Here is a 12,004-nt window from a genome sequence, read left to right as displayed (position 1 = left end):
AAAAATATATGTGTTTATTCCATAAGAATTTCTTGGACTGTCCTTTGCACCAACACAGTTTTAAATGATGATGATACAATGATAAATAAAACAGACCCTGCCTTCAGGAAGCTTATGACCTAGTAGTATATACAACATAAACAAGCCTAGTGAAAGTATATACCAAGTACAGTTGCTAACTCAGAGGAAGGACCCGTTCAGACCACCTGTAGCAAGAGAGAGGAATCAAGAAAGACTTCATAGAAAAGGTTTCCCTAAGCCTGCATCCTAAAAGTGAAGAAGAAATTTGCCCTATGAGTAGAAAGTCAGTCCAAGTGGAAACAGCACGTACGAAGTCATGGGCACAGAAAACCAATTGGTGCTTAAGGGAAACTGAAAGCAGTGTGGCTTTGTGAGATGAAGCTGAGAGGTAAACAGGTACCAGGCCTTGTATACCAGGCAGTGGGAATCGGATTTTATCTTGAAGATGGATGAGAGACATTACAAAGGCAGTGTGGGTTTGCACTTTGAAAGGTAATTCTGGTGGCCACAGGGGTGGGGTGGGTCTTGAGGGTAAGAAAACCAATTAAAAAAACAATTGGAATAAATCTGGTGAGAAACTATGCCAGAAGTAAGGCAATGGGCAGTAGGAATAGGGAAGGAAGTACATACTGAAATATTTGGGGATTAGAATTGACAGAGTTTGGTAGGAGGAAGATGCTGATGATGGTCCCAGATTTTTTATTTGAGTGGGATAATAGTACCCAAGTGAGGCAGAAGGAGAAGAACACAGTTTGGGGGAGGATTATTTTACTTTTAGTTATGTTGCATTTTAAGGACCTGTGGAACATGAGGTGGAGAAGTCCATTAACATTAGGCAGTTGTCTAGATGGCTTTGAAGATTGTAAGAAAGGTCAGCAGTAGGGAGAGATTTGGGAGTCATCAAGGTATAGGTAGTAGTTAAATCTCCAGGAGAGAATAAAGACAAGTGTGTATAATAAAAAGAGAAAGGAAAGGATGAACTCCTGAGGAACATATCAGTAATGAAAGGACAAGCAGAGAAAGACTATCCAGCAAAAAAGACAGGAAAGAAATGGTCTAAGATGTAGCAAAGGTAATGAATTTGGCCCCTTCTGTGGGGTAGAGGGGCTAAACATGTTCCCACGTCAGTTTGGGCATCAGAGCTAGGCTCAATCCTTGAAGCCAAGAGTTGAGTTTGGTTCCCTCGCCACGACCGCTGTTCCCCAACCCCCCAGGTGCAGAAGCAGCAACTCCTCATCCAACACCACCCTGCCCATGATGGGAATCTGAAAATCAACAGTACTGACAAAGGCTTTGGGCTGGCTGCAAACCCAGGGAGACAGGAGGACCCAGACACAGCGAAGAGACCAGGAACTAAAACAAGGTGCCCTGGCCCGATGGCTGGATCTGCAGTATTCTTAATATCAAGAGAGGAAAGGAGCTCCCAAATAACAAGAGTTTCAGGTCATTCTGATTTTAAATGCCAAAGACAGGCTAAACCAACACAACTGAGTAATATTCACTGTATTTGACAACTAGGATTGACAGGGAAAGAAGTCAAATTGCGATGATTAATATGTGATTGAGAGAGAAGGGCATTGAGACCACAAATAAGAACTTTTTTAAGAAGCTTGACTAGCAGAGGAAAGAAGGGAGGGAGGACACAAAAGCTCGAAGAGAGTTTAGGATTAAAGGGGATGTTTTTAGGAATGGGCAGACTTGAACATTTTTACAGAATTTCCAAAGGTTGAACTGAAGTAGAAGTGACCTGATATCTCAAAGGTAGCATTTCCAGATCTTGGAACAATAATAACTCTTGTGTACTGGTGGCTACATAAACCCATCTGCCTATAGCAGAGTTCCCTCCACCTGTGCTCCTTGGACATGTGATATTATTATTTGTATTACTTAATTAGATAGATTCCTTCTTGCCCACCTGGGCTTGGTGCCCTGCTTATAGAGCAGGATTTGTGGTACGCTTCTGTCTGCCCCCCTTCTCCTGGTCTGTGCTGGCCTCCTGGGGAGACCTTCCCTGCCTCCGTGCTGGTGTTTTGCTCCTCCCTCACATCTGCTGCTTCCCTTAAGACATCTTTTCTGGACTTCTTGCTTGAAGTTGGGCCAGTTGCTAACGACGTAGGCAATCAGGGTCTTCAGTGTTATTTGCGACTCAGTTAAAAGTTTATAGTATATTCTTAATAGTCTGCATCCCAGGAATTATGCTGGCTATCAAACAGTTAACAGTGGTGAGTCCTGGGAAGATGGGTGGGGAGAGAGAGGATGGTGGTCAAGGGCCTGATCCATATTGCTTGAATATTTTTGAAATGAGAATTAAAATTAAATTTAAAAGAATCACGCAGGGCCGGCCCCGTGGCTTAGTGGTTAAGTGCGCGTGCTCTGCTGCTGGTAGCCCAGGTTCGGATCCCGGGCGTGCACCGACGCACCGCTTGTCCAGCCATGCTGAGGCCGCGTCCCACATGCAGCAACTAGAAGGATGTGCAGCTATGACATACAACTATCTACTGGGGCTTTGGGGGAAAAATAAATAAATAAATAAATAAAATTTAAAAAATAAATAAAATAAAAGAATCATGCTAAATAATCAAGTTTGAAAATTAAACCCTACGTTAGTAAAGTAAATATAATTTATTGAATGTATATTTCTTTCAACTTGCCATATTCCCTAGGAACGATTCAGTTCTAATGACATCCTGCGCGTTTATTTAGGTAGTTGGCTGTAGAGGAACTCTTGAAGTCTACTTGCAGTTTAGCAGGGCTTGGGGATTGATTTAGTCCAAGATCCACTGAATCTTCCCACCCACTGTGTGAATTTCAAGACCAGTCTGGTTACTCTGCAAGAGAACAGAGAAAATTGGAGTGGTTCAAATAGTTTCCTGCAGCAGCTATACATGATCAGATGGTCTGATTACAGTGTAGTTCTGAACATTTCAAAATGATGTTTTGAAGGAATTTGCCGTTACTCATACCTTAGAAGGAAAATAGTGCTGTAGGTAACTTCAACTAGGTAATTTCAAATGTTGATTTTAGAATTAAATTTTATGTTTATCTTGAGTACAAGTGCATCTGATACAGAGGTTGACAGCCTTGCAGAGAACGTAATGAGGCTGTTCTGTAAAAACTGGTTTCCACAGTACTTGGAAAACAGCCCAGTTTCCCTCACCTGCCCAACCTCTGCTTTAATTCCTTTTGCCTCGCTGAACACCAGTAAGCATCTGGGACCAGCTGCCAAGCAGGCAAGGGACTGAGCTGGCCACTGTGTCTTTTTTTTTTTTTTTTTTTTTTGTGAGGAAGATCAGCCCTGAGCTAACATCTGATGCCAATCCTCCTCTTTTTGCTGGGGAAGATTGGCCCTGAGCTAACATCCGTGCCCATCTTCCTCTGCTTTATATGGGACGCTGCCACAGCATGGCTCTACAAGCAGTGCATCAGTGCGTGCCTGGGATCCGAACCGGTGAACCCCAGGCCACCGCAGCGGAGCGCGCACACTTAACCGCTTGCGCCACCGGGCGGCCCCTGGCCGCTGTGTCTTAAGCTTGTCTGTTAACAAGATATGTAATAATGGGCCACTTTGTGAGGCTGGTACAGAATTTAGACTACTGATTAGTCTAGAGAAGAAGGCACGTTCAGCCTGGGCAGAAGCTAATCAAGATAGAGAACTGAAAACTAGTTAGCGTTGTTATCGTGATAGTCTGTGGTTAACAAAAAATGGAAGAATCCAGTCTTTCTCTGAGGGTCACACCTAACCACATAGCTCACATCCTCCGTGAGAGCCAGACTCATCTTGGAAGTTGCAGCTAGCTTCTTCAGCTGTCCCCAGGGGCATTTAATGAGAAACATCCACAATGAAGTACTGAGTTATTGAGATCATGTCAGGATTCCGTTCAGCTTGTGTTTATTGAACTCCTATCTGATGCCAGATTAAAACATGTGTAAAACATAGCTAGTCCTTGTTGTCAAGGAGCTACCGTTGAGTGAAGAAAACAGGCTCATGGACATTGCCAATATTATATGGTATGTCTCAGAGGAGGAACACTTAGTGCAGCCACGGAGGGTACAGAAAACTTTCAGCAGATAACACCTGGGGCAGATCTTAAACGAGGAGAAGGGAATTAGGCAGAGGGCCCTCAGCAGACATTTGTGCATGTATTCTGGGCAAGGAAAGCACGTGCAGTCCATGTGAACAGAATGTGAAGTGATGATGGGCTAGAGAGATCTTGAGTTTTACCCTAAAGGTAATGGGTAGTAATTGACTGGAGTTTAGCAGTGGTATACTCCGGGGTCAGATTTGCTTTTCAGAAAGGAAGATTGCTGGGACAATGGTGTGTATAGTAGGATAGGAATAATAATGAAAATATTGCTAATACTCATCACACACAATTCCATCTGAGATTTGTTTATTCAAACACTTAAAAAAAATAAGCTTAAGGTAGAAGTGATGACAGATAAGAGGGCAACAGGATGCTTTCCAGATTCACTAAAGCACCACCTCAAACACTGTCACATACATAATGTGGGACTAAAGCTGTAACTTGCAATCCGTAGCTGTGCGGAATAGAAGGTGCTTTCTTGGACAGAAACATTGAGTTGGTTGTGAAACTGAGGGACCAACTTCCAAATAGTGATGAGCTTTCTGACAGCACTGTGGACGCTAATCACAGATTAGTTTCTCCTGGGCTTGTTCAATGTTCTTTTGACCACTGTTGCGCACACACACAGGTCCACCCTTGAGCGGGCTATTCTGGCATTTGGTTTCTTCCATTGTAAAATGAAGGGACTGGGTTGGGATCTCTAAATGTCTAATAATAAATGGCTACCATTTCCTGTATATTCACAAAAATATAAATATTTCATATATATAAAGGGAGAGACATTCCATGATGAAATAAATAAAACTTTCACTGTATTTATTAGCAACTTGCTGTGATCCGATTTGATTTTGAAGAGGCCGTTCCAGCCATTATTTGGGAATAGAATGGAGAGGAGCAAGAATAGGCCCAGGGAGACCAGCTAAGAGGCCTCCACAGGCGAGAAATGATAATGGCAGTGAAAATGAAGAATGATGGGTGGATGTGAGATACAAATTGTGGAAGGAGAAATGATGGGACCGCTGATGGGCTATGGGAGGACGGGGGTAGGGTGAGAAATCCAGGATGAATCTGAGGGTCTGATCCAACAACTGGATGGAGGATGGTGCTGTTGATTAAGACAGTGGAGACGGAAGAATGAAGTCTGGTGGGGGATGAGGAGTACAGTTCGGGACATATTGAATTTGAAGTGATTATGAGACATCCTCATGTTAAGTGGAGAAGTTGAAAAGACAATTTGGTATTTTTCTGGTAGAACAAATGAGGTAAAATAAATGATAAAGGTTTAATACAGGTTGTAATATTACTTCAGAAAGTAACTTCAGTTTACATAATTAATAACCACTTGCCTTTATTGAGCATGTGGTTGGTGCCTTGCCCTGTACTAAGTGCTTTACACGTATTTCATTTAAACTTGCAAAGAACCCTATGATGAAGATGCTGTTACTGTTCCCAGTGTAGAATGAGGAAGCTGAGGCTTGAGAGGTTAGGCCACTGGCCCGAGTCGATAGCTGGTACCTGGAGGAGCCCGGGTTTGTACCAGGCTGCCTAAATTCAGAACTAGTGCTCCACCACTTCCCATGGCATCTTGCTATGAGTGTCCAGCTCATTGTGATTTTTCTCTCTTTTCAGGGTTTTGGTTTTTTTGCACTGAATGTAGTCTAGACTCATCTTCACGGGCTTGTGTTGCCCCAGGATACTGTCAAAGGTAAGTTTTTAACATTTACATCCACTGTGTGTTGGCAATGAAATGAGAGTCTCCATCTTGAAAGGAAGAAAAGTACATTTTGACATTATTGCTCCTTTCCAGAGTTCTTACAGAAGAGTGTTTAAAGTGGCCATCACATCAGCCCTTTGCATTTCTACTTCGGTAGGTCCTTTTAAAAAGCACTTGTATTTAGATTGATACTGGTGCCTCATACTTCTATAAAGCGAGAATTTGTTACTAGGACTTAGCAATTCCACAGTTTTATGTGAGCGTATTGCTAGCTTTCTGCCTCTAGTCTCCCCACTCCACCCTGTAGTCCACCTTACTGCCTGAGTTAGTTTCCTAAATGATAGATTGACTCGTGTCACTCCTGTGCTTAAACAGCTCTCATGGCCCCAGGTTGCTACAGATGTCATCCTACAAACCCCTTCACAACCTAATTCCCATTAGTGTTTCTGGCTTCTTTTTTAGTGAACCCTGTTCTGTAAGCCTCACCAGACCATTTTCCATTTCCCGGATATACGGTTCCTTTTCACAGCCTTGTGCCTTGGTTGATGCTTTTCTCTTTGCTTAAGATTTGGAAGAGGGGAGAAGAATGCAACTATCTACTCTTCCTTCTTGTATCTTTCCTCTTGTCCCCTTCTCCCAGGCTCTCTCGGCAGAATTTCTTTTTCACTGGTGTTCAAAGACCACCTGTTATTATTACAGTAATAAAGCATTCATTATTTTACATTAGAGATATTTATTTGTATCTCTCTCGTTTACTAGTCTATAAACCCTTTGAGACTTTTTGGAAAGGAACTATTTTTTTAGTGCTTGTTGACTGCTCCTGGACACCTTGCTGAGTGATATACAGTCATGCTCCGCATAATGACATTTTGGTCAACAATGGACTGCGTATATGACAGTGGTCCGATGAGAATAGTACCATAGAGCCTAGGTGTGTAGTAGGCTACATCATCTAGGTTTGCGTAAGTGCACTCTATGATGTTCACACAAGGACAAAATCACCTAACAACACATTTCTCAGAACATATCTCCGTCATTAAGCGACCCATGGCTGTACATATATTATTTAATTTAATCCTTATAACACCTCCTTCTGACCAGTTTTGTGGATGAAAATAATGAAGATTAGAAAGTTAAGTAACTTTCCCAGATTACAGAGCTAATAAATGACAAAGAATAATGATTCTGCCCCTTCAAAGCCAAAGCCCATTCTACTAGACAACACTAGCGCAGCACCATCTGGCATGTGGTGGGGACCCAGTAAATATTTATTGAATTGATGTCTACTGCAACTTAATAAAAAGGACTTTAGTTGATTCATTCAGTCATTCTTACGTAGAAGTTTATTTATTTTTTTTTTTTAAAGATTTTATTTATTTTATTTTTTTCCCCCCAAAGCCCCAGTAGATAGTTGTATGTCATAGCTGCACATCCTTCTAGTTGCTGTATGTGGGACTCGGCCTCAGGATGGACGGAGAAGTGGTGCCTCGATGCACGCCCGGGATCAGAACCCGGGCCTCCAGCATCGCAGCGCGCGCACTTAACCACCAAGCCACAGGGCCGGCCCTGTAGAAGTTTATTGAATATCTGTTAAATGCCAGGTACACAGTTTTAAGTAAACTGTGAATACAGAGATTAATGAGTTATAGTGTCTGGTATCAGAGGGTTGACAATCTAATAGGGGAGGCATCTATGTAAACCAATAAATCCAATAAGGTGTTAGAGATCCTATAATAGAATTCAAACAAGATCCACTGGGGACACTGAAGAAGGAATCATCAGTTCTACCTAGAGATGGATCAGGAAATACTTTATAAAAGCTAGGTCTTGCATGAGGGGTAGGGTGTTCCCTGATGGTACCAGGGTAGGGAAAGGCAGAGGGAATAATAGGAACAAAAACACAGAAACCCTGAAACAATCTGGCATATTTGTGAAGCTGTGAGTAGTTCAGTATGGCTGGAACAAAGGGCACAAAGAGGCCTGGGCAGTGACGCTGGAGAGACAGGTGAGGGCTAGATACTGGAGGGCTTTGAAAATATTAACATATTTGCCAACGCTTAGAGAAGACCTAGCACAGATGCTGTATGACATTACTCATTTTTGGTCATTGACATTTGTTGAGTCCTGTTCTGTGTGTGCTGAAGCACTGTGCAGGGTCAAGACTCTCAGTCACTTACCACGTATGGCGAACTGGTGACAGCTCTGAGGTGAGATGATGTGCTGAAGCAGAAATCAAACGCTTATGTTGTCACGTCATCTTTGACAGCTTTACCAGCACTTGTTCACCTCTCCAGTTAATTTTCGTGTAAGTGGGCTTTGCCTTGACTTTTTCATCACTCTGTTGGCACTGATATGCTGGACCCTTTGTCACTTCCCAAGTGGAACCCCTAGCTTAACTGTATACTTTTACATTGCCTGCTTTATTCTCCTTCCATTTTGTCAAAAGGACAGAAAAACTGACTTAGACTGTTAGACACAACTAGTCATGCCTTCAAACAAGAATGTCATCAAGGCTTTTTCAGGAAACATATTAAAACATATTAAGAATAGTTCCAAAAAAACAAAACATGAGAGCAAATTAAATAAAGGACAAGTAGAAAAATCGGTATCAATGTGACATGTAGTAAGTAGGCAGGTTATATGATGTTAATCAGGAAAGATTTTTAGAAATAAAAATTGACTGGATATTAGCAGGATAGAGATGTGGATTGGTGATGAAGGGAAGGGATTTCAAATGGGGTATGGACTGGATAGACAGAAATTAGCACATTGTGTGGAGAGAGTGGAAAGAAGGTTTGCCTGACTGAAGTGAAGTATAGTGTGTGCATTGGGAGTAACTAGAATTGGAGTTGAAAAGCTTATGAAGTAAAAGTACATTATTAATGTTATGGTAATGGAATAATTGGGAAGATAAGACTGATACAGAAAACTGAACTTAATTCTGAAGAGGATAAGTTTCAGATATAAAGTTGGAATTGAAGGGGAACCAATAATATTCTCTTCCCTGCCCAAGTTCTGAACCAGCGGAGATTCAGGATGAAGAAGTAAGGCAGGTGGAGATCGAAATTTCACTTTTATTACTAATGAAGTTGCCGTAAAAGAACTGGCTCATCTCTAAGGGCAAGTCAGCTTCCTAATACTGAACTCTGGGACTTAACAGGTTTATTCACTCAGCAACACTAGTCTGGGATAGACCTGCCTCCCAGAAGAAGGAAGGAGCAGAGCAGAATAGGAGAGAAGAGCCTCAAGGAGAGAAGGGGCTGGACTGTAAGCCCGGTTTCCTCTTTGAGACTCACTGATCAGGCAAGTCATGTCACCCCCGATGGCATGAGTCAGGGATATGATAAGGCCAGGAAGCGTAAACAAATTGACATTGCCCCACATGGAAGGAAGCATCAAGAGTAGGCAAGAAGTTTTCCTCCCCTAACGCTCACCAGCTTTTGTCTCTTGGTGCATTGATCTTAGGCAGTAAATCTAGGTCAGCTGGGGTGTGCCTGTCCCCTTTAGGGAGAGGTGGTCTCAGGACAGTCCTACTTCCACTTTCATGAGAACAGTCCCCCACTATCAACCACTGTTCTCTCGGGTATTCTCTAGGGACCATTGGTGGGCAAAATAGATTTTGTCCCCAGAAGATTCTAAAATGGATCAGAACAGTATATAAATTATATAAACTCCAAGGCTAAACAAAATCATTTCAGCACTGTCTTCACAGCTACCAAATTCAGAAAGTAAGCCTACCTCCAGCCCAAGAGTAGTATTTCTGATAAAATTATGTTCCCAGAAGGCAGTACTTAATCTTGCCAAAGACTGTAGCAGACACACATTGGTATCTGAGGAAGGGAGGCTGGGCGAGGTCCTCTTGGTTTCAGCCTCATCAAGATATCCAGTTAGTCCATGCCAATGTCCAGAGTCCATGACTTGGACACTTCCACCCAATTTGGAAAAATCTGCCAAAAGGAGGTTAAATTTGGAACTGTGCTTTTACTATATCTGGAAAAGACTCAACCAATGCACACTGTCTCCTCATTTTTTATTTTTTTATTTTTTGTGAGGAAGATCACCCCTGTGCTAACATCTGCCAATCCTCCTCTTTTTTTTTTTTGCTAAGGAAGACTGGCCCTGGGCTAACATCCGTGCCCCTCTTCCTCCACTTTATATGGGATGCTGCCACAGCATGGCTTGACAAGCGATGTGTCAGTGCGCGCCCGGGATCTGAACCAGCAAACCCCGGGCCACCGCAGTGGAGCGCATGCACTTAACCACTTGCACCACTGGGCCGGCCCGTGTCTTCTCTTTTAAAGATTAATATTTGAAATATCACCTCGTTTTTGCAAAATTTAGGTATTTATAGTAGTGGCAGCCCCCATTACCAGATTCCCTCCCTTCTCCTCTAAGATTCCTGCCTCCCTACCTACCTTCCTGCCTTCTTTCCTCCCTTCCTTCTATGAAGTATAGTGAGAAAGCTCTTAATTTCCATTTCTCCTTTGAATTGCCTATGCAAGCCTAGCACAAACAATTTAAACATAGAACTCCACTAGTTTTGTAGCACATGTGCTGTTTCAAATTCAGCTGCCTTGTGGCTTGCATGCAGCAAATAATTGTTCCACTTGCTGATATCTAAAAGGCCTGTATGAAGAAAGTCTCTTTTCCCTCAATTCTAATCTTTGCTTTAGCCATGCCTGCTTAGGAAAAGCTGTGCTTGAATAATTCAAGGTCAGGCAGCAGTAGCCTTCTGTACTTTGAAGCCACCCAAGCCTGCTAATGCCCTATTCCCTTTGCTGAGGCCAGCACAGCTGGCATTTGCTTACTAGGCCAGAGGGGCCAGTGGATGCTGAAGCCACTCGCACAGCTGACATTTAAATGAGCTTTCAGTACCACCACCACCACCACCACAACCGACTGTGGCTTGTTTCTTGGCCGAGGCCAGCAGAGCCCCCAAGCCTTTGCTAAAGCTTATGTGCCTGGTGCATGCAGCCTTGTCTCTATAGAAACAGCCACTCACCCGAAGACAAAGTTGCCATAACTACAGTCACCACTAAGGTCAAAATACAGTGTGGCCCATGGTTTATAAACTCCTAATTTGGCCGTAATAGTTAATAGCCAGTGTACAACTGTAAAAACTCATGTGGCCTAATGTAAACCTCTGCAAGGTCAAAGCACTTTGCCCCTTCACTAAAGACCAAGGCCTAAAGTCTTGGCCCCAGCAGAAGCCTCAGAAATTCCGCATATACTTTACTCCCCAAATTTTACTTCATGTCTGTTTATCAAGACTATAGTCTCATTCATCATATGTTACGGTCTTTGAGAGACCCAGTAAATAGCATTCTTTTTCCCTTGGCTGAGTTCTATACCAATTGAGAAATAAGAAAAAAGAGTAGGGCATTTGGGAGACTAAAATATCTTTATTACTAATAAAGCTATATTGGAGAGTGTAGCTTACATTTACAGGCAAGTGAACTTCTTAACACTGAACCTCAGAATTCAACAGACTTACCTAGTCACAAGCCAGCCCTGGTATCTAGTAGTTAAGATTCGGTGCTCTCACCACCGTGGCCCAGGTTCGTTTCCCAGTCAGGGAACCACACCACCCGTCTGTCAGTTGTCATACTGTGGTGGCTGCATGTTGCTCGGATGCTGAAAGCTATGCCACTGGTATTTCAAATACCAGCAGGGTCACCCATGGTGGACAGGTTTCAGCAGAGCCCACAGACTAGGAAGCAGGACCTGGCCACTCACTTCCAAAAAAATTGGCCATGAAAACCCTGTGAATAGCAGCAGAGCATTGTCTGATATAGTGCCGGAGGATGAGAGGATGGTGCAAAAAGACCTGACAAAAAAAAAAACAAAAGACCTGACGGTTCCACTCTGCTGTACTCAGGGTCACTAGAAGTTGGAATTGACTCGAAGGCACTAATAACAACAGACCTAGTCACAAGTGATTGTGATGAGCCTGCATTTATGGGTACAGGAGCAGAGGAGAATGCATGCTCCCTGGGGACAGCTGGCTTCTAAAAGGAAGAGTCTAGAGAAGGGGCAGAGCTCAGATACAATAGATTTGCATACCAAATCTTTCTCGATATGTTATTGAGTTTTTCCAGTGCTATCAATTTAAGTTTCATAGAAAGAGCAATTCTGTTTTTGCACAACTGTCATAAACAGGTGAGAGGCAAAACCAACTAGAGAA

The 12,004-nt window shown here is 42.9% G+C and overlaps 1 protein-coding gene across 2 annotated transcripts in view; it reads left to right on the top strand.

The window, feature by feature from the left end:
* The first annotated feature begins 5,735 nt into the window (after nt 1–5,735).
* Nucleotides 5,736–12,004, top strand: part of TNRC6B (trinucleotide repeat containing adaptor 6B) — a 179,731-nt gene continuing 173,462 nt past the window's right edge. For both annotated transcript variants that reach the window (XM_087448894.1, XM_014793227.2), the window contains exon 1: nt 5,736–5,811. The gene's annotated coding sequence lies outside the window, so the exon portion shown is untranslated. The remainder of the gene's footprint in view (nt 5,812–12,004) is intronic.

This window comes from Ceratotherium simum, chromosome 25 (genome assembly GCF_057802395.1).
Source record: "Ceratotherium simum simum isolate JZ-2026a chromosome 25, ASM5780239v1, whole genome shotgun sequence".
In the NCBI taxonomy this organism is placed as follows: Eukaryota; Metazoa; Chordata; class Mammalia; order Perissodactyla; family Rhinocerotidae; genus Ceratotherium; species Ceratotherium simum.
The sequence above is the reverse complement of the archived record's forward strand: the minus strand, read 5'-3'. Positions and strand labels throughout refer to the sequence as shown.